Below are 24,053 nucleotides of genomic sequence, written 5' to 3'. Positions count from 1 at the left end.
GGGCAATGCTTTTGAAATCAGAAGTCGATATTTTTTTTTTTTTTTTTTCCCATTTTGGACTCCAAATGGCATTTTCTTAACCACTTATTCCGCTACAAATCTTACTCTAGGGAAAAAATGTGGTGCCAAATCTTTCAGATTAAAAGAAGATGGCTGTTGGAGACAAACAAAAAACCCAGAAATTACTGAATATTAGTATCTCAAATTCTTATTCTAACTTTGGCATAGGGGATATAGGGTATAGGAGTACCTGGTCTCTGAACCCACTGACCCTGAAAATGAATTTTTCTCCCTTTTTAATTCTTAGGTTGGGCACTTGACCCACGCTACTCTGCCTGAATCTTTTGTTCTAGCAGTATACAGATAGTTGAATGACTAAACATGTGTGCTATTTATGGAACTATAAAACAAGTAAGATATAGTCTTTGTAGTAAAATAATTTATGTTCTAATAGAGGAGAATAGTATGTTCCTAAACAACCATAACAAAGTGCTATCAAATCACAGAGTCAGGAATAATTTATTCTGATTAGAATTGCAGAAACACTCACAGAGAAAGTGACATTTAAACTGACCTCGGAGGATTATTAGAGCTTGATAGATGGTAGTGGGTGGAGAATGGGGGAAAACATTCTGAAAAGAGAAGGGAGTACAAGAAAAATCCATAACGTGCAGCAATGGGAACTTGCCCTTTGCATGAGTTTGAAATTATAACAGACTTCTTTCCAAAATTTTTGTGATATATGTCACGACTTCTCTTTATAAATAAAAATTTTAAAATTTTGATCATTTTTAGTTTCAATAAGGTAATGCTATAGTGTGAAAATTAGGATAGCTTTTATTGAAAATACATTTCACACATTACATATTATTTGATTGGCAATGTTTTGTAAAAGGATATTGGAAAAGTTTGAAAGTTCAAAATTTGGTAAGTAATTACATTAATAGTCAAGAGTTAGCTTTTTTCCTACTATATTTAATCTTAACTATGGTATGTCTCAAAATTTTATTTAACATTAATGTTTCTACTTTTCTACCAACAAAATTGCTATGGTCTGGATGTCTGTATCCCCTTAAAATTTAGAAGTTGGAATTCTAACCCCCAGCTAATGGTATGAGGAGGTGGGACATTTGAAAGATGATTAGACCATAAGGGCAGAGACTTCTTGATTGGGATTAGTGCCCTTATGGAAGAGACACCAGAGAACTAGCTAACCCCTTCTACCATGTATTGACACAGCAAGAAGGTGCCATTTATGAACCAGAAAGTTGGCCCTCACCAGACACCAAATCTCTTGACATCTTTTTTTTTTTTTTTTTTTTTTTTTTGTCTTTTTCGTGACCGGCACTCAGCCAGTGAGTGCACCGGTCAGTCCTATATAGGATCCAAACCCGCGGCGGGAGCGTCGCCGCGCTCCCAGCGCCGCACTCTCCCGAGTGCGCCACGGGCTCGGCCCTCTCTTGACATCTTGATCTTGAGCTTCCCAGCCTCTAGAACTGTGAGAAATAAACTTCCGTTGCTTCTAAGCCATACACTTTATGATATTTTGTCATAGCAGCCTGAATGGAGTAAGACAAAAATGATCTTTTCTTTTACAATATCACGAGAGTCACTTTGAATAATATCATGGAGTAACAGACAAAGATAAAGAATATTGCTAGTTTTAAAAACACATAGTTTGAATGCTATATACCAAAAACATGGAAATGATCAAAATTGGATTTTGAAAACACAATGATAGCAGATAGCTAGTTATAAATAAAGAGAGGAATCAGGTGAGTGTATTTGATGCCATGTTAACTCTAGGTCTATGAGTTCACAGAGGTGGGTGACAATCTACTGATGAAAACTGGGTAACGCCATGCACAAAAGAGGGCCTGTTCTTATGAGTGTTGATGAATTGTGAAGAATGTGTACAAGACTCATGGAAATGATCGAGAGACTGATGATTCAATTCATGATAAAATATCACAAAGAAATATGGACAGACTGACTGAACAACATAATCGTCTATAAGAATATTAAAAACATAATATTGTCAAAGAAGGGAAATTATTTGGCTCATCTGAGATCCAATTGTTAGAAATGATAAACTAAATATGGTCAGATGAAACATTTTTGTCTTAATTTTTATATAACCTTGTTATACTGAAATTAATATTGTGCATTTTCTATGTCTATTGTCATGCAATAAAGTTGGATGTGACAAGGTATTTTAGTTATTCTAAACCCTTAGGTTTATGTTGAGAATATCTTGAGAATAATCACACTAGTATTTATAGACACTTGTTTCTGGAGCTACAGAAAGATGTCATAATTAATTAGGAATAAGGAATATGAGTAGTTTAAAATTTGGTACATGTACATGGGTTATTTTTCTGTTAGTCTCTCAAATATATAAATACTTTTCTCAGTAGAATATCTTTTCTTACGGGGATAAGTTTATTAGCGTACTAACCCTGATTAATACAGTTTAGCTTTTTATAATTAATTTTACCTTCAAGTAGAAGTTTCTTAAGAGCAAGCTAATGTGTAAACTTAATAAATTTCAGAATTATTGTCTTTCTTGATGCTGATCTGATTTTGTGAAATCATTCATACTTTAGACACCCTTTCTTTTCTCTGTGTGGCATTAAAAGTAGTTACCATGAAATATTCACAGATAATTGTCCCAAAAGTATTATTATATTATGGCATGAAAAGCAGTTCCTTAGGAACATCAGGGTGATAGTCAAACATTCTTCTTTCTTTTTTCTTTTAAGTTGTGTCATGAAATACATGGGAGGTGAAAAATGCAATTACTACCTAGCCACTCTTCAATCCTTTATTGATAAAGAAAATTCTCTGGTGGTTTATCAACTTAGACTTGATGAACTGTTTCATCATTTGACTAATGTAGAGCCATGTGTCTGATAAGACATAGAAGATATAGAATGAGTTATGTAGTGTAAAAAAAGAAGAAATGAAATGAAAAATGAGAAATGAATGAATAAAAAATAACAAGAAAAATAAAGAGAGTAAAAGAGAATTCTATTATTCGTGCTGTAGCTTGGGTATCTAGATTAGAATTTTAGTAATATAACGTTTTTATACCTTTAAAGGAACTTCTAATCCACCTTCCTAATTTGGTCACTAGAAGATCACAGTGTGAATTTTATCAAATCTCTCAAACTTCTTAGTTTTAAAATGGAAAGGGTCGTAATCTTAATCAGGGATCTCTGGTCCTTTTGAGGGTAAATTTAATTTAAAGTATATTATCAATAACCATGTATAAAGCTGTTTAACATAAAATCTTTGAATAGAGCAGGGAGGAGATGTTGATGCTGAGGACCCGGACTAGGGTTTACAGGATATCTATGAATGATGGGATGTGACAATGTTGCACTGAGTGAAAGTTTGGTTAACAGTACCTTCAAAGCCTCTTCCAACTTTAAGATTCTGTGACAACTTAGGGATTCCCAGTTGAACTCTTCATATTGAAATGGACAGCAAACAAATAAAAGTGAATAGAAAACATTTACCTCTACTCAAAATATATACAAATTGAATAGAGAATTTTATAATGAATATATCCACAATCAACACATCGTTAGTTTCCTAGATCAATCTCAGATCACAGGGAAGTGATATTAGATGTGACTAGATCGGATTTAAGTAAGTATTAAAGATAAATTTAATTGGTGTCGAGTTTTATATAATGCACTATCTTTTTCCACTTTCAGAAATATTTCAAAGGTTTTTCATCATGAAGTTTATTATATCAAGTGCTTAGTAAATATTGAAAGAAAACTAGATAATGCCAAATAATAAAGCTCATCTAGTTATAAAATAGTTTTAGACTGAATATTGACTATCAAGTGTATGTTAGGTATTTACATACTAGGAAAGTTATTTATGAGTATCTGCAATATAAACATGCCTCCCAGAAATGAAAGAGGCATCTTTTAAAGAGCCTGAAATTGAAAACTTAGGGTAATAAAATCTTATAATGTATAGCAGGGGTATTTTAAATTATTGTTTACAATATGTTGTCTTCTAAGATTTCTTTAATTTGAGACAGAAATTTACTGTATAAAAATGTACAAAACATTCTATACCAAAATTTTACATATGGCGCTCTGACATTACTTGCATTAGGTCCTATACAAACTCTTTTTAGTTTAGCTAATATACAGACTGACAGTCTTGCCTTCACCTATTCTTTTCTCAAGTTTTAATGGTAAATTTTGTGCTGGATCAAGATAATATACAGGCTACAATTCGCAACTCAAATTCCCAAAACATTTCAATTTCTGTCTAAATTGAAGTAGATTATATAAAAAGAGAGGTGAAATATATGTGGCAAAATAAGGGCCTTTGATACTTTCCAACTTTAGAGATTATATGGCTGCTATTCTTTTGGATTAGCTCATTTAATATGAGTGGCTATGATCTTTATGGAATGATGTAAATTATTTTGTTATGATAAATTGTAAAGTAGCTTTTCTTTGCAGAAAATCAAAAGCAAAAATAATCTTAAATGCTATTGTGCAATATAAGCACCCTGGAAAAGCATATTTAGTGCCATCATGAGATGAGTTAGACATAGTGTATAGAAGTTTAGTTGTCCTAAAACTCCTGGATGTGAGGGAAATGTTGGAGATAATTTTATCCAATTCTACCATTTTGTTGGCAAAATTGAGACCTGAAGATGTTAGTGGCAGACATAGAATAAGAATATACAATGTGTGCTTTTCTGCTATAACACGTAGAACTAACCTGTTTTAAGGCTTACAGAAACTTGCAAATGGATTGTATGTTGGGGTTTATGAGTGTTGGAATTTATGAGTCTGCTTAAAAGTTTAATTTAGCTTTAATTAAAATTGTACCTCAATGCAATGTGTCACTTAATTTTAACTACTTTATCTTGTTCACCACTTCATCCCCAGCTTTTAAACAGTGTCCAGCACAAAGTACAGTATTCATTATATGTATGTGACATAGAAATACAAATAATGTTTGCTAATGTTTATTTTACATAACACTAAAACCAGGAAATGTACCATAAAAAAGGGTTTCTTGAGTCATAAATATTTAGGATAAACACCCCATACTAATCCACCCCTTCCTCTTACATCATTCAAATTTAATTGATCAGGGAACCCTTCCCTCGCTTTTGAGTAAACCTTACTAACACCATGCAAAATATAATTTTGGAAAAATCGTGTACACTAAGGTTTTGTGTAAACATTAAAATGTACATTCTAATGGATTTAATAATTCTTCTATTATATTACCCAATTGATTTTTAGTAAAGGTTGTTCAAAAGATAATTCTTGTTCCAGTCATCTAACACTATGCAACAAACCTCCTCAAAATCTTGTTGGTTTAAAACAGCAACTTATTATCATTCACAGTTCTGGTGATGAGAGGCTCAGATGTGAGATACCACTTAGAGCTCTTTATACAGTTCAATTGTGGTTAAATGGAGACTGAGGCTGGAGACTTTTTTACTCATCGGTATGGCACCTGGACTGGAAGGGCTGAAAGTCCTGGGACCTGTTAGGTCATCTCTCTTTCTAGGCACTGCCTTTTTATTTTGTACTGGGTCTGTGGCTTTTAGTCAAACAGACACTGCCTCTTTCAATATTATTCCATTAAAGTCTTTGTGATATTCCTACTATTCAAATTGAGGCTTACTATATAAAACTTGTGCCAAACCACAACTCTCTTTCAGACAGATGATTATCTTGGGCCGTACATCAGGTTGTTGTGGCACAAGTCCCTGAAAATTTATAGGGCTCCTATTATTTAGCAAAAAATTCAATAGGCTTGTCCTTAAGATCCTTAGAAGGTCTTTTGAATAGCATAAATTTTCTATGGGGCTGCACATTTGGTCCTAACAAAGAACCTGTGTCCCACTTTGGATTTTATCTTTGTCCATTTCTTACTTTGAGAATATTTTGTTGAAAATAGAAAGGTCTTTACTTTTGGTGCCTATATATTTCCTCTAAATTATGTTCAGAAACTGACAACATTTTTTTGTTTTAAATTTATTGACAAGTTAAAGTTGTATATATTTATGGTGTGCAACATGATGCATACATTGTTAAATGGCTAAATCGAGCTATTTAACATATGCATTATCTCACTTATGTTTTTCGTGGTGAGAACACTTAAAATCTACTGTTGAGAAAATGGAACAATTTGGTCAGCCTCCCCCGGAGCTGGTTCAGGGTTGCTCAGTAAACATTGTATGTGTGGGTGGAGTGAGTGAGCCCGTAGGGCAATGGTTTGGCTGGTATTTTATTGCCTCAGGTGCCCTCCCTGTGCAGCCATGTTTTTTCCAGACCCACAACTTCTAAGGACCATGTGGCCAGTTGCCTAGCTTATAGACCTGCGTGAAAGGGTCCGGTGACCCAGCCTGGCATGTGAAGGGTTTGTGACCCAGTCTGTGAATGGACTTAAGGGGTCTGGGAACTCCAGACCCAGCCCTAGCTCAACCATCAGCCCAGTCAGTGCAGGATTACCGGCAGGTAAAAGAGCCTGACAACTGGCATGGTTGCCTAGCTTTACAACTGGCGTCACAAACAGGACTAAGAGATAGACTATTGGCACTGTGAGCAGGATTCACGCCATCAGCATTAGCCTCACAGTAGCCCTTGTCATAGCCAGACATCTACTCTCTTAGAATTTTCAAATATACAATACACTATTATTAACTACAGTTACCATGATATACAAAGGATCTCTTGAACTTATTCCTTCTGTCTAATTGAGATTTATGCCCTTTGATCAGCATCTCCCTAATCCTCCATCCCCACCCTCCAGCGTCTGGGGAAAAAAAAAATTGAACTCATAGAAACAGAGAGTGAACAACTTTATCCTTAAAGCATCTTTCTATTTCATATTATATTATAATTATCTAGAAGAAGCAGGGTAGAATTTTTAATAATCAGTGTTGGAATGTTCTTAATTGGCCACCAGATCATTATAATCCCTTTTCTTTTTTCACAGTACCACAAATAACAGTTTTTACAATTCTACTGTCCGTGTATAATTGGCACTTTTTCTTAAGCTTTTAATGATTTTTTTCATTACTGTGCTTTACATCCTCACCAATTTCCTTCTTGAGTGACTTTCAGCTTATAATAACCATTTCTTCAGTGTTCTTCCAGCTTCTGCCCAATACCCGGTCTGAAAGCTAATGTCATATATGTTATATCTTTTTTCCTGCAACTACCCCATATCTGAGAACCAAATTCTATTCTGGTTATTTACTGCTACATAATAAACTACCACAAAAATTTAGTGGCATACAATAACAACCATTTAATTTTGTTCAAAATTCCTTGGGGATGGCTCATCTCTGGGGCCTTAACTAGAGTAGATCACGTGGTTGAAGATGGCCAGGAAAGCTTTAGCAGGGTCATAAGTTTGAAGCTTTAGATCTCTCTATCTCTTTTTCATTCCAATTGTGTGGGTTGCCAGGTTTCCTTTTCACTTTCTTCTGCTTTTCTTCTTCTTTTTTTCTTTCTTTTTGTTGGCATCTGGATGGTGCAGGGATCTGAACCCTTGACCTTGGTGTTATAAAACTGTACTCTAATAAACTGAGCTAACCCACCAGCCCAATTTTTTTTCTCTTTGAGATCTGCTGCAACTAGAATATCCAAAATGATTATTTTACTCACATGTTTGGCACCTGTGCTAGGATAGCTATTTTTCCACATGGCCTCTTTACCTGCCTAGCCCGGACGTTCTCATAGCATGGTGATCTTAGTTTGTTAGACTTTTTGCATGTCTATTGTGATAAGTGAGCAATCCAAGAGTTAAAGGTAGAAGTTTCAGTGCTTAAAAGCTAGCCTTGAACTCATGCAGCATTATTTATGCCACAATATTTTGTTTATATAGGTTTAGAGCAGATTCAGTGTTAGACGGGACTACATAAGGGTCTGAATATCAGAAGACATGGTTCATTAGGGGCCACTTTGAAGACTAATTATCACAATGCCTGTTCCAGCAAAAGAAGTGGTTGGAGGCCAAGTAGATCACAGAATATTACAAAAGAATTTCTGGTAAACTGGAATTTAAAATTATGGTAGAATTTATAACCTTGATTTGCTTCTACTATTTTGTGATTTTCATATTCTCGCCATCGGATTACAACATAACATTTATTCTCTTGGGAATTTTGTGAAGCTTTCATAAAGATCTATGGCAATCTTACACTTTGTAAACATCAAGCTGAGATGATTTTTTTTCTCTGAAGATGTCTTAATTTTTAAAAATTATTATTACAAAAATTAATAATTTGTACCACTAAAAGAAATTGCATCCAATTCTGAGACTTGATTACAATAGTTTCTTTCTTTCTTCAAATTTTTATACTGTGTTATTCTATGGATAACATGCACTATTAAAACAGAATCAGTTTGAAATACTATGAAAATTCTAGCTTATTTTAAACTTTCATTGCTAAACTCAAGCTTAAAAAATAAGCTTCTATTTGTTAATGCAGAAAAACTGTCAGTATATCAAAACACATTTGGGGAATTCTAAAGAGATAAATATCTGTATGTTAAGAGTTACCTTCAGAAAGAGTAGAATAATGAGGGACAAATTGTGTGGGATACTGAATACTTTGTCAGTAAAATAGAGACTCAATATGCTCTTTGATTATGTAAGTATCAGCTGGGACATTCTGGGCACAGTGTAGAACACATACTGTTACTAATGAGCCTAAGGATAAGAAGCATGGAACAGCACATAAAATGGTATTTGAATACACAAAACTTATGTTGGCCATCAAATCTGAGCAGGAATATTGTGTCTAGGAACATGAAACAGACCACCATTCAGAAGGTCAGTGAATCTGGAAAAAAAGATAAGACAATGAATTAAAAGAGAAAAAAGGAGGCAAAACACAGAGTACAGATGGCAAATAAAGTAAGAGATAAGGGAGAGTAGAGTGACAGAGATACTCTAGTTGCATGGTTTTGTTTTTCATATTTTTAGGTGAGTAAACTAGGATGGATTATTTTAATTGCCTGGTCATAGTTTATTTTATTTTCCTTTTTGCTGCTCTATGTACCTCAGTTCAAATTATTTCCATATTGGATTAAATGGCAATGATATAGATACAGGTGGGAGAAATGATTCTCTGCTCATTTTTCTGTTAATACAAAACAGAAACAATCTGTCTCCATTCACCTTCTCTTTCTCTTCTTTAGGTTCTCTAATATCTCTTTTCACTTCCCCACACTGGAGCAGCTACAGCTGCAAAACACAGTGTATTGAGCACATCCACAGGGAGAAAAGAGAAGTTAGAGGGCTTTTCGTTCAGCAAATGCTCTTGGATGTCTGTTCTTTGGAGTATCTGGGGACAATTATCACACAATCTGATTGTGAATCCTGTTATTTTAATGGGACGTGCATTTGTGGGTGTGTGTGAGTTCACCTTTGATTCTTGGCTACCACTGAAGTATGTTTTGGGGAAGCATGAGGAAGCACCCAGCACACTATATACCTGTAAACGTTTTCAGAGGGATATTTCCATTTGAACAGAGATTTCATCTAACAGAAGAAGGTAATTCTGCCAATTCTATTCTGTAAGTTTTATTTCCATTAGGACTGAAGCTTAAAATTGAGTCCCCATAATCTGGTTATTCGTGGTTTAGAGCAGAAGGCATGACAAAAGAGAGTTCCTTTTTGATCCTGAATGTCTGACAGGTAGTGAATGGTCAAGACCGCACAAAATTAGTTGAAGTTGTCGGAAGTAAACTTTTAGAAGGGAAATGATTTAATTATTTTCCTACAAGTATGATTTTTTGGAACTGTTTTCTAAAAAAGTTCTGCACACCCAACAATCTTCTTCTAATAAGACCACACCTGGAAACTGGAGTGTTTTGCTCAAGGCATTTTTGCTAGAGAGGTATTTGAAAGGTATGAGAGAGATAAATGAAACCACCTGGAGACTTGCTCCAGTGGCAACTGCTAGCTGTTCTGGGGTGGAGTTATGCGCACTCCACTGCAGCTGTCAGGCTGCTACTTTGTTCTTTACAGTTCCTCTCAAAACAATATCCATTAAAAGGTGTCAATTATGCATAGGTGGCAGTGGTGCTACTTTTATGAAATGTTGTTATTAAATATATGTGAATAATATTAATAATGCTTATTTAAGTATTTATGAGGGCAAACTATATGGCCTAAGTCCTAGAAGAAGATAAAACTGCTCACCAAATCAGGAAGCCCAGGAAAGCAGAACAAAATACACTAAGTGTGTGTAAAATAATTATTTTCTCACCCCAAAATATTAAAGTTTAAGAGACAACCCAGAAGGGATGAGAATGAATAAGAATAGAAGCAAAAATGTTCAAACAGGTCTGCTGGAATTATTGTCCTCATGAAGATTGAAAGTAAATTCTTCCATAAAATGTGCATAGTGTTTTGAGCAACTATAAAAACTTGTAAAAACAAATGCAAGCACATCTTGTGAAATAGGAGAATTTGGAATCACATGTTAAAGATATTCATATATTTCTTCAGGTGGATGACCAAGGGAGATAACACTATGTTTAAAAGAAGTGTTTTTAACATTTCAGAACCAAGAATTTTTTGAAAGATGAAAAGCAGCCTTTTATTATTATAAAATGTGTGTATTTTTATTGCAGAAAGATAGAAATAATAAGAAAAAGTATTTACGACAACATGGATGAGCTTGGAGAAAATTAAGTGAAATAAGCCAGGTATAGAAAAGGAAATATCACATGCCCTTACTCATAAGTAGGAGCTAAGAAAGAGAAAGAGAGAGAGAGAGAGAGCGAGAGAGAGAACCCAAGACCATGAAAATGACAGTAGCTTAAAATCCTGCCTGAGTTTCTAGCCTGCTGGTCTGCACTATGGATTTTGGACCTGCCAGCCTTTGCGATCATATGAGGCAATTCCTTTAAGTAAATCTCTTAATATGTATATGTAAATAATAATAATAATATTAAGCAAAAATAAACTGTGAATTATGAAAATACATATACTTGTATTTTAAGTCTTACAATCTTACTGTTTTTTTCCAGAAAGGGGCAGCCAGCCCTTGCCTCTAATTCAGTAAAAGTCCAAAGCAACAAATAGTCACTTGAAGAGTAGAGCGTTTAGGAAAAACTAATGGAATAGTTTCTTTTCAAATAGTGAGGAAAATCCCCCAAGACCTGGAAACTCAATACTGCAACATAGAAGGTCAGGAGAAACTTCTGACTAGGACTGACATGGAGACTTTAGAAACTCTGCATTGTCAGGACAAGGTAGGTGGGGGAGGGCCATCAGCCATCACTCCCAGCTTAGATGCGTACTAAGCAGCCTGCAAGGTAACCAGGTGTCCCTCATAGACAGTAAGCCTAGCATGTGGAGTGGCTAAGATCCCACATGACTGTATTTTCCCAGAGGGGAACTACATGCAGAGTGACCCCTTCCCCACCTTGGTCCCAGGCTCCTGCTGAATGTCACCATTTTGGGATAGGAACCTGGGGAGCCCAGAGTCCCACTGACCTAGTGGCCTCACACACCCAGGAAGATAGCATGTGGGCTGCTCGCATACACACTCTCCTTCTTCCTGGGAGTGCAGAGCCCCACTCAACATAGGTGAACTTCCCATGCCAGCAGAGAGTGCAGGGCATTGGTCCATGCCCTCCTTCCCCCAGGAGCTCAGAGCCAGGCCCAACTCAATGCTCCACACCTGCTCCAGCAGACAGTGAGTGGGATCTGTGCTAGACCCTTTTGCTGCTGGCCTGGAGCCAAGCACTCCTACACTGGGAGCTTAAAGTCTCACCTGACTCAACACCCCACACCCTTTTCAGTGGACAGGTATCAAGGGCTGTGCTAGCCCCTTGCGCTGGTTGCCTGGATCCATGCCTTCATTCTCTGGGAGCTCACAGATCTTCCTGATGCAGTGAGCCTGCTGGCACCATTGGAGAGCATGCCAAGAGTGTACAGGCCACTTAGATCCACACATCTTTCTTGGGAGCCCAGTGTACCATCTAACATAGTGGCCCTCTTGCACCAGTGGAGAAGGTGTTGAGAGCAAGCTGGCACTTAGTACCACACCCACTCAGAATCATACCTACATAGCCCAACCCTGCTATCAGTATAACCACTTCTACAAGTAAGAGTGTCTCTCCTCAAAAACCACTCTAAAAAGTAAAAGAAGCAACTTCACCACCAGCTGCCCAGACATCAATGCAGAGATATAAGAAGCATGAAAAAAGGAAACAGGGCACCCACAAAAGATTATAATTTTCCAATACCAGATACCAAATAACAGGAAACTGGTGTATTGCCTGAAGAAAATCCCAAATGTCAATATTAAGGAAACACAACACACTGGATGAAAAAAATAGATAGAAATCATAGTGAAGTAAAAAAAAAGAAAGAAAGAAAGAAAAAAAAAATCCAAGGCATGTATAAAAAATAAAAAAGAACCAAGCAAAAATTCTGGAACTAAACAATTCATTCAAGTAAATAAAAAATGCAACCTAGAGCATAAACAGCAGGCTACAATAAGCAGAAGATTTTCTTAAGTTGAAGTCTGACTTTTTGAATTAACCCAGTTAGACCAAAAAAAAAAAAAAAGAAAGAAAAAGAAAAAGGAAAAAAGAATTTTAAAAAATGCTGAAAGCTATCAGGCAACTTTAATCATACAAACATCTGTATAATGGGTGTACTGGAAGGGGAAGAGAAAGGAAAAGGCATTGAAAGACTGTTTAATGAAATAATAGCCAAAAACTTCCCACATAATGGGAGAGATCTGTTCTCCCTGATCCAAGGTCAAAGATCCCCAAACAGATTCAACCCAAAAAGGACCTCTTCGAGACACATCGTAGTCAAATTATTAGAAATCAAAGATGAAGAAGGAATTCTAAAAATAGCAAGATAAAGCATCAAATCACCGATCAGGGAATTCCCATCAGGCTAACAGCAGACTTCTCAACAGAAACCCTACAGATCAGGAGAGAGTGGGATAACGTGTTCAAAGTCTTAAAGAAAAAACTGCCAAGAAAAAAATACTATGTCCAGCAAAGCATTCTTTTAGAAATAAAGGACAAATGTGTATATATATATATCTTCATTATTTCAGACAAGCAAAACAGCAGGAATTCACCATACCTCCACCCTTTAACAAATCCTCAAGGGACTCCTACATCTGGAATCAAAAGAGCAATATATATCACCATAAAGACACTAGAAAGAATAAAAACTGCTAATAGAACAGATACACAAAAAAGTAAGAGAAAGAAAATATATCTTATCCCTACAAAAAGCAAAACAAACAAACAAAAAATACCAAACAGCAAAGACAAACAATAAAAGGGAAAGAAAGCAACAAAAAATATATAAAATAACCATAAAGAAATTTTAAAAATGGCAGGACACGAGGCAATACCTTTCAATAACAACCCTGAATGTATGGTTAAATTCCCCACTGAAAAGATATCGACTGGTTGAATGGATTAAAACACTAAACCAAACAATATGCTGCCTGCAGAAAACTAATTTCACCAATAAAGACACACATACACTAATAGTGAGGGGATGGAAAAGAACATTCCACACAACTGGAAAACAAAAATAAGCAGAAGTCACCACATGTAGATAAAAAAGACTTCAAACAAATAACTATAAAAAGCAATAAAGAAAGATATTCAATAATGATAAAAGAATCAGTGCAGCAAAAAAGATGTATCAATCCTAATGTAACAATCATAAATATAATAAATATATATGTGCACCCAGTACTGGAGCACCCACACACATAAAGCAGCTGTTACTGGATCTAAAGGGAAAGATAAACCCCAAAACAATAATAGTTGGGGTCTTCAGCAAGCCTCTCTTAGCAATGAACAGAACATCTAGACAAAATTTAGCAAAGAAATATTGGATTTAAACACCCCTTTAGACCACATGGTCTTGACAGACATTTACAGAATATTTGATCCAATGACTGAAGAGTAGACATTCTTCTCATCCGAACACAAATCATTCTCTAGAACAGACCACATGTTAGTCCACAAAATAAGTCTAAACAAATTTTTCAAAATTGAAATCATATGAAGTATATTTTCAGACCATAATGGAAAAAAAAATAGAAATTAACAACAAACAAAAATTTGGAAACTATACAAATACATGGATATTAAGCAGCATGCTCCTGAGCCAATGGGTCAAAGAAGAAATAAAGCAGGAAATCAAAAATTCCTTGAAACAAATAAAAATATAGGCACAACTTACCAAAACCTATGGGATATTGCAAAAGCGTACAAAGAGGAAAGTTTATTGCAAGAAATGCTTACCTCAAAAAAGTGGAAAGAATTCAAATAGACAACCTAACATTAACTCTCAAAAAACTAGAAAAACAGAAACAATCCAGTCCCAAAATTAGTAGATTGAAAAAATAATTAAGATCAGAGCAGAACTAAATGAAATAGAGACCAAAAGAGAAAAAAAGAAAAAAAAATCAACAAAATAAAACATTGGTTTTTAGAGAAGATAAAATAGACAGACCATTAGCTAGACTAACTAAAAAAAGAAGTGACAAGACCCAAATTAAAAAATAAATAAATAAAAAATGGAAAAGGAGACATCAGAAGCAATACCACAGTAATACAAAGAACCATAAGAGACTGATATGAATAAATATACGTCAACAAATTAGAAAATCTGTAGGAAACTGATACATTTCTATACACATAACAAACTACCAAGACTGAACCAAGAAGAAATAGAAAATCTGAACAGACAAAACAAGCAACAAGATTGCGACAATAATTAGCAGCCTCTCAAAAAAGAACAGCACAGGACTAGATGGCTTCACAGCTCAATTCTACCAAGCAGTTAAGAAAGAATTAACCCTAATCCTTTTCAAACTATTCCAAAAAATGGAAACAGGCCTTTCTCCCAAGCTCATTCTATGAGGCCAGCATCACTCTTATACCAAAATCAGACAAAGACACAACAAAAAAAGAAAATTAAGTGCCAATATCCTTGATGAACATAGCCACAAAAATCCTCAACAAAATATTAGCAAACAGAATACAGCAGCAAATCAAAAAGATTATACACCATGATCAAGAAGGATTCATCTGAGAAATGCGAGGATGGTTCAATATACACAAATCAATAAATGTGTACACCACATGAATGAAATAAAGGAAAAAATCATGTGATTTTCATCACAGATGCAGAAAAAGCATTTGTTTTTTGATGATGAACATGCTAATTATCCCAATTTGATCATCACACATTGGACACAGGTATTGATATTCAACTCTGTACACCACAAGTATGTATAATCAATTATGCTTTAATTAAAAAAAACAAAAACTTTACTGATATTCTTAAAAAATTTTATTTATACTTAGATTTTCTACAAATGTGTACTCATAATATACATGTGTAAAATGAGATCAGACTGCCATGTTGTTTTGCAACCTGCTAATTTTCATTAACAATCTCCATTTTTGCATATTATTATATGTTCACCTTATTATTTGACATTCAGATTCAGATTTCTCCAATTTTACTCAAACTATCCTTTATGGTGGGTTTAGTTAGCTAAGCTGGGATACACTCCATGCTCATGTATTTTATTTACCTGTTACGTCCCTTAAATCTCTCTTTCTTTCTCTCTCTTTTTTAATACATATTTGTATGAGCATGTGTACCCACGCATCTGTGTGTGCATATGTGGTATATGTGTGAGTTTGTGCACGAATAAATTAGTTTTAATCAACCTCTAAAAGAAGTTAGTTAACATTTTTTTTTGAGTATTTTTCATTTGGCTTGTTTAATTTTTGTTTCAAAGACTTGTTAAAGAGACTAGGCTGGTTTTCCTGCCAAATGATCTATCTTTTTATTTGTTTGTTGTTTCCTTGAGGAATCTTATAACTTATTTCTCTATCCCTTATATTTTCTGCAAATGTGAATGTGGATTTGAAAGCTTGAATGATTCAAGTTATTAATTTTTTTTTCTGCAGAATGTGTCTAGTTGATAGTGTGGACTTCATATTGTATCAGCTGAGGAGGCTTTAATATAACATGTACTTCAAAAAGTTTGTGGTAAAATGGAATTTAAAAAATCATATAAATTTTTTCCCAAACTTTTTGAAGACCCCTTGTATGCTCAAACTGCCATTACTGATGCTGAACTTAATCACTACGTTACGGTTATGACCATCTAATGCTCATTGCACTGTTTAGAGCTCCCATCCATAACTTGAAAGTAATATGTGTAATGATGCTTTGCTACTACATGAATGTCCAGATCTCCACATATTGTCTAATGATTTTAACACTGTGATATATCCTTTGACTTTGTTGATATTGTTTTCCATCATGGATGTTTTTGGTTTTAATACAATCAAATTTATCCACTTTTTTATAGCATTTGGATTTTAAGTTTTGTTTACAAAGGCTACCCCTACTACAAAATTAATAATGCCTTTATGGTTTCTTTACATTTACTTTTCAATTCAGTTGTAGCTCATGTTGGTGTATGGTGTGAGGTATGAGTCTAACCTGAACTTTTTTTTTTGTACATGTTGCACCCATTTGACCCAATATCAATTATTTAAAAGTCTATCTTTAGCTTACTAACTTGAAAGGTTGCCTTTAACATATACTAACATATACTCTAACATATACCCCAATGTGTGGTAATATTTCTGGATTTTTTGTTTCATTTTCTGTCTGTCTTTTCATGTGCCAATGCTACTAATTTTTGAGACTTAATGATATACTATAATATTTGGTAAGGCCAGTCCTATATAATTTCTTTTTCGAATTTCTCCCTGTTGTTTTAACTTATGCAGTTTTTTCCATATAAACATCAGAATCTACTTGTCTACTATAATAAAAATACATGTTGGTATTTTGAAGGTGTCTATTTTGAATTTCTACATTGTTAGAGATAGTTGACATCTGTGTTTGGTTCTTTCTAGCCAAAAGATGGCAAGTCTTATATCCAAGTATACTCTTGTGCCCTTCAAGACTGTGTTTCCCTTCAGGAAAGAATAATTCTTTTCAAATGGACTAATGTCTGTTTTAAGTTTTATTACTCCCAAACCTGTAATTTGGAAAACCTGTACATATACACAGTCTGACATTAATACTTCCTCCTCTTTCTGAGGGGCTAGCATATCTTTGTGAAATGTCTTAATTTCTTCATTTCCTGCTGTCTCCTTTCTTTTTCATGTGTGTTTTATCCTGACATATCATTGCAGTTTGCTTTAAATTTATTGGATGATTGAAGGGAGATCTTCCCTCATTACCTATTCTGATTCCCTTCTGTGTTTCTTTTTCTTTTTCAAAAGACATCTTCATTTTAAAATCAGGCTGAGCCATGTTTTAACTCACATAAACTCTATTTTGTTGTTTTTAAGACATAGACTATGCAGATTAACTTAAAAATGTAATACCATAAAAAAGATACAGATCTATTTTTATCTGGAACAAAACATCTACACATTTTTAAGCTTACATATAATACTTTTAAAAATTAATATGCAGTAGAAAAAAAACTATGCTCTCCTAGTTAGTCTGTTGTTATTGGAGAGTCTGATAGTACTGCTAAAAATTGAGAAATGTATTATAAAGTAAAAACAGATCTATATTTGAAGAATTAGAACCTATTATATGGCTTTTAGGAAGTCAAAGTGTACAAATATTGAAATTAACCTTCATATTTTCCAATGTTGATCTCCTTTCGTTTATCTGATAAGAGAAATATTGTTCTGAAGAGAAGTTGTAGACAGGCAGTGCTCATATCTTGAGTTAAAATAATTAATGAATTGTATACTTTTGCTAGTTTTCTGTAAACATGTATATAACATTTCTGAGTCCAGGAGAATCTATGCTATTCTAAAAATATTGGTAAAATATGAACCAATACCAAATGCAAAATAATACTGAATTTAAAAAGAAAAAAAAAATATTAGTGAAATAGCAAAATAATATAGTTGCCAAATACAGGAAGAAGAAAAATATATGGCTTAATCGAACTGAGAACAACTACAAAAGTTAGATCATCAATTACAACTGAAAGTGCATTACAAACTAATAAGAAAAATTTAAGATAATCAGTGAGCAAAGAAAAACTGATACTCTTATTGCAAGAAATTTCGTTATTTTATTTTCCAGGTAGAAGAACTGATTTTTAGAAAGGTGAAGGTTACTTAGAAAATCCATCTCCTTATTTCAATATATGGATTGCAATTCATTTTCTGAAACTTAGTATAAAATGTTTTTCTACTAAAACACACTTCCTGATTTGAATGTATTGTATATAAGCAGTGTTAAATATTACGTGAAATTTTATGCACAAGTAACTAAATATATAACAGTTTTTTGATGGGAAAAACTATAGTATTTCTAAAGTAAGCTTAATTTCTTAATTTGAGCCAACCATGATTAATATAGTGTTGTTTTCAATTTTTTTCCTTAAAATTATGATTTGAGAAATGGCTGCTTTACAAATTTATCACACTGTAATAAATGAGGCAGCCAAATTGACAATATTGAATGGCTAGGACTCATATTTGATGACTATGATGTTCTAAGCAGAATATGTAATGTATACATAGTAGGCACAGATTTATATTTATCTTAGGAAGAGGAAAAAAGCACACATGTTCAGCCTCTAGGTTTATGAAGGCATGACTTTTAATATTTTTTGTCAAAATCTTGTCAGCACAGGCAGTATTTTATGGCTATGACATCACTTTTTGTAAAAGTCCCTTGTTTTGGCTTTTAAAAACTTTATTAGTGTTATAGTCTCCTAGAAATATAACTGGAAAATATAAAAATAAAACAATAAGTAAATGATTCACAATTCACTCATAGATAATCAGTCTTTAACATTTTATGTTCACCTTTTCAGACAAAGACACATATGCCTTACCCCATGAAATAGATTCATTTTATAAATACTTGTTTTTAAATGTCTTTCAATGTCTTATTTTATTTATGCCACAATTTCTAATTGTTCACCATTTAGATTTTCTTTCACTTGTTTCAAATATTGCTATAAACACCCTTATAGCTAAATCTCTGTCAACTATGCTATAATTATAGTTGCCAAAGCTGCTCATATATCAAAGTATTGCTATCAGTTGTGGGTTTCAAGAGGTAAAACTCTGTATACCAAACTTGTGGTATTTGAGAATATTGGGAGGCTTTGGACACTCTATTAACCTATTAAGACATTAATTTATTAAATGTAAACTATTAATGAATGACATCATGCATTGAATTATATTATGCAATGCGTAATGGTGTATGTATGAGGGAAGTGTCATATAGATTATACTCACGTGAAAAAGTATGCTGAAGATTAAACATCATGTTCACTTTATTCAACAAAACTAAGATGACTTACTATAGTTTTCATATGCAGCTGTATGAAGAAAAATTAAGGGAAATATATATTGAACTCAATGTGTTTTGTAGGAAAAAACAAATATAAATGAAATATTTAGAGCAACAGTTCATTTGTCCACATTTATCAAGAATGCTAGGTTTTTAAAGTAGTGGGTTAGCAATAAATCACCATAAAGGGATTAAAACACAGTGACTGAGTTTGTAAACAGTTGTTAATCCATAATCCACTGAAGTTAAATCTTTTAGCCCTTTCCAACTTTCACAAACTAATAAAATATTCCTGTTAGTCCCATTATGTGTATTTATAGCTATTTTGTATATCAAAACCTAAAATCTTAAACTGTTTATGGATTGGCTTTAAAAAATTTAGATATAAAAATAAATTTAAAATACATCAGTACTTGAATAAAGAAATAATTCATCTATCTTCAGATTATAAAAAATAAGGTCATTTTTATCGGAACAAATTGAATTAAATAACACTGCAGGTTTTTCTGAATGATCTTTGGTAAATGAGATCTCTGTAACTTTATTTAAAGTTATCTAATTTGGCATGATTTTAGAGGTCCTTTAATTGACTTAAAACCATGAATTGGCCTAAATAATTAGAAATACAATCATCATCACAAGTTTATGACAACTTCCCACAGCTTTGAATAATGGTGGACACTCTTTTTGTGATTAACATGAGGCTTTATTAATATTAGAGAAAAAAAATGTATAAGTGGATTTACTTTAAATAGAAAACTGCTGGGGGAGGGATGGTATGTAGATTATAATTGCTGTAATTCTAAAGAAATCTAGATTCTTCTGGATGTTTAGTGAAATGAAATGTGGCTTCAATCCAATGAGGTAAAATCCTATTATAACTGTCTATTAAGCATAATAGACATATGGAAATTGCTCATGACTCAACTGAATATGGTTCTACATATAATGCATTTGTTGTGTTCTTATAAAATGCCAAGATCAAAATCAGCCTTGACATAGACTAGTCCATGGATTATTATTTTTGTTGGTTCCAATGATCATCCTGTGCTATTGCAGCTGATACTAGTTAACTTAAAGAACAAGAGATTAATTTTCTTTGTTTAACTTATTTGTAGGGCTTAAATACTTTACCCACATTCTTTTAAGGGATGCCGTGGAATCCTAATGATTTCATGGACAATTATGCAGTGAAACCAAGTCTCACTAAATTAGAGTTAGTTACGCTTCTAAAATCTAGTTGAAGAGATACTAAAACAACATTACATTATTAAACTAAAATTTTAAGTCATTAAGGATATGGGAATATCAGTGTTCCAGAGGCATTATTCTGATAAATTATTTTTGTTAGAATTATGAAAAAATGTAAAAGTTAAAATAAAAGTTTAAATGTCTTTGTGACTTATCGAAGTAAAGGCATAACTATGATTAGCCTTCACTTGACACCTAATAAGCTTCTGTAAATACTATATAAAAATAATTTAAACAAAAGGCACTTAAATGAAGACATTGCTGTATGATTTATCTGTAAAACATGTTACCACATGACAAATTCTATTCTAAAATTCCTCCTAAAATCCCAGGGGCAACCTCTGAGACAAGGTGCACTCTCTCAGGCTGTGCCTGGGATCATTTTCCTCTCTAGGTTTGAAACCATATCCAAACCTCCAATTTTCTGTCCACTACTCAGTGGAGCCAGTTTGGGGTTGGGGGAGAGGAGATGTTCTTCAAATAGAATTGCAAAAGTTTGTGCTTATTATCTGGATAACATTTTAACGGATGCTATTTTGAGAAACAAACATTACAATTTAAAGCATATGTAATGAGTATGTTAGTATATGATAGGCTGATTTACTCCAATTAATCTGTTTTTGCTTTGAGACATAGCATATTTTTGAATTCACTGTCCTAAATCACACAATGTTCTAGGCTCCACGGGCCCTGTCCTCCTCCCTGCAGGTCACAAGAGCCTCTTTGGCAACAGCCTCCTACCCAACCTTCTCTTGCCTCACCAACTGTTTCATTCCATGGCAACTGGAGGGAACTTTAAAATAAATCAGATCATTTATCTCTTCATTTATTGCTCGAGATTAAAATAATTTAATGTCTTTTCATCACCCTTAGATTAGGATTGCCAGATAAAATACATAAGTGCAGTCATGCACTGCATAATGATGTTTTGGTCAATGATGTTTCGGTCAATGGCAGACTGCAGATATGACAGTAGTCCCATGAGATTATACTGGAGCTGAAAAATTCTTATTGCCTAGTGATGTTGTAGTGCAATGCATTACCTTTTCTATGTCTAGATATGTTTAGATTAACAAATACTTGCCATGGTGTTGCAATTGCCTACACTATTTAGTACAGTAATGTGCTATAGCCTAGGAGCAGTAAGCTACTCTATAGTCTAGGTGTGTAGCAGGCTATGTTATATATGGTATAAGTACACTCTACGATGACAAAATTGCTTAATAAAGCATTTCTCAGAACTTATTCCTATCATTAAGCAACACATGACTGTATTCTATTATTGTAGTACCAGTACTGGATGAGACATATTATACTAAAAGTTATTCATTGTTTATCTGAAATTCCAATTTAGTTGAGGAGCCTGTATTTTTATTTGCTAAATCTGGCACCCTAGTTTAGTTTGTAAGGCAAATGCCTTTCAGTGGCCTACAAACTCTGTTCATTTTGAGACTTGCTTGTCTTGACTGCATCATTTTATACCACTTTCTATCATACTCTTCTCTACTCTCTCTTTTTACTAACTGCAGGGTGACCCATTAGTGGATTATAAAATCACTCTAGTGGTCTCTATCTATGTTAGAAAGAGAGAGAGAAAAGACAAGAAAAGAATAGAAACAATCATCAAAGTGCATAACATAAAACTCTTATTTAAGTTGTTTGTGTGTATATGAGTGTCTGTGTCTGATGTCTCTGGATATATATTAGATGGCAGTGTAAAGTTAACTTCTTACTGTAGGTCGGAGTCAACTATTCAGAAAGCCAGCGCCTAGCCACATTGCCATTCATTAATTTCCTTAAGCCTGCAAGTGCAAACAAACTTTCCTGCTTTTGGACATTTGCAAGTTCTGTTTCCTCTGACTCTCCTTTCCACAATACCTAATTCTCTTTATGTGTCTAGCTCCTTGTAATTCTTGAGCTCTAAACATAAATGTCACCTTCTTAAAGAGACTTAAAATAGTGGCATATGCTGGATATGGAAATTCTGCTTCCCCCTGCTCTAAGGATGTGGAGCAGAAAATATATTGAATGGCAGCGCAGTCACACACACACACACACACAAACACACACACACACACACGCTACAATATTATTTAAATTTACTATCAAATAAAAGTTACTTTTCTGAGTTGGTTCTGTATGCTATTTAGAGCAAGCAGTGTCACCTTTTTTGGAGGTATGCTTCACTGTCTCTCTTACTTGTTAAGCACAGTCACAAATAATGAAATCTAGGAATAGAAATTTGTTTCCTGAATTATATTGGTTGATCTAATTATTTATATAATATGTTATAATGTGTAAGTACCTGATTACTGAAATCTGAACTTCAGTGTTCTGTTTTTAATTCATAAGAGAGATTCACATCTCTTAGGGTGAAATACTTTACAGAAAACTGTTTCAAGGATCAGAGAAAAATTCTTTTTGAATATGCTTACATGGACTAAATAGCATTGATTTTATTCTAAGTGATACTTGTAAAAGCCTTTGCCTAATGCAAGTCTTTTCCATTTATGTAGATTTCTAAAAAAATGAGCATGCTTTTCTTCCAGCTACTAACAACAGATGTGCTTAGCATAAAACATCAGAAGTGAATTCTGTGGAATGTAGCTAAGATCCAGTAAAATTGGAATGAAAATTTTCCTTCAAGGGAGCAGTCTGCTATTTTCTTCTGCAAACCTGTTTCATATTTTCCTTAGAAGTGGGGGGGGGAAGAATGAGTGCCCAATCTTACTTCTGTACTAGCACTACCTCTGCTCACCAATGTGAAATATTTTTTAAAAACTTCCAATTGGGTCCTTCTCTCAGAGAATTTCAACAAAGACTCTTAATTCTAAAGAGTAGAGATAATCTCTTATGCCATTTTTATTTGAAGAAGTCAGTTTTAAAATTCAGCTGCCTCTGTCACAGACAGTTTTACCATTAAATATCCCTTAAAAAATTTTTTTTTCTAAAAACTGCTCAGGATTTAAGTAGAAGCAATAAAGCAAACTGAAAATCATATGAAATGGCCTCTTCTAGTCTGTGACAAAGAAAGCTACTACACATCTTTTAATATTTATAAGCAATTTTTAAAAATAGTATACTCTAGCACATCAATTTTCCATTTAATAGCAATCCTGAGAGGTTTTCAAGGTCCTAAAAGCAATCTTTAAATTTACCCTGATGGTCGGTAAATAATATTTGTGATAATAATTTGAGAAGTACACTGTTTATTAATAGCAGCTTACATTTCTATAATCCTTTGCAATTTCTGAAGCATAAATTAATTCTTTTAAATTATAAACTATAAGATTTTTTCCCCCAAAGGTTTGCAAAATGTTTTGCTTTTGACATTTTAGCAAACTAAATTCAATTTTTAAACTAGATTGGTTTTATATTTTCATTTATTTTCCCAAGACTTGGGATCTTTTTCATTA

The sequence above is a fragment of the Cynocephalus volans genome, chromosome 6 (genome assembly GCF_027409185.1).
Source record: "Cynocephalus volans isolate mCynVol1 chromosome 6, mCynVol1.pri, whole genome shotgun sequence".
NCBI lineage: Eukaryota > Metazoa > Chordata > Mammalia > Dermoptera > Cynocephalidae > Cynocephalus > Cynocephalus volans.
The sequence above is the reverse complement of the archived record's forward strand: the minus strand, read 5'-3'. Positions refer to the sequence as shown.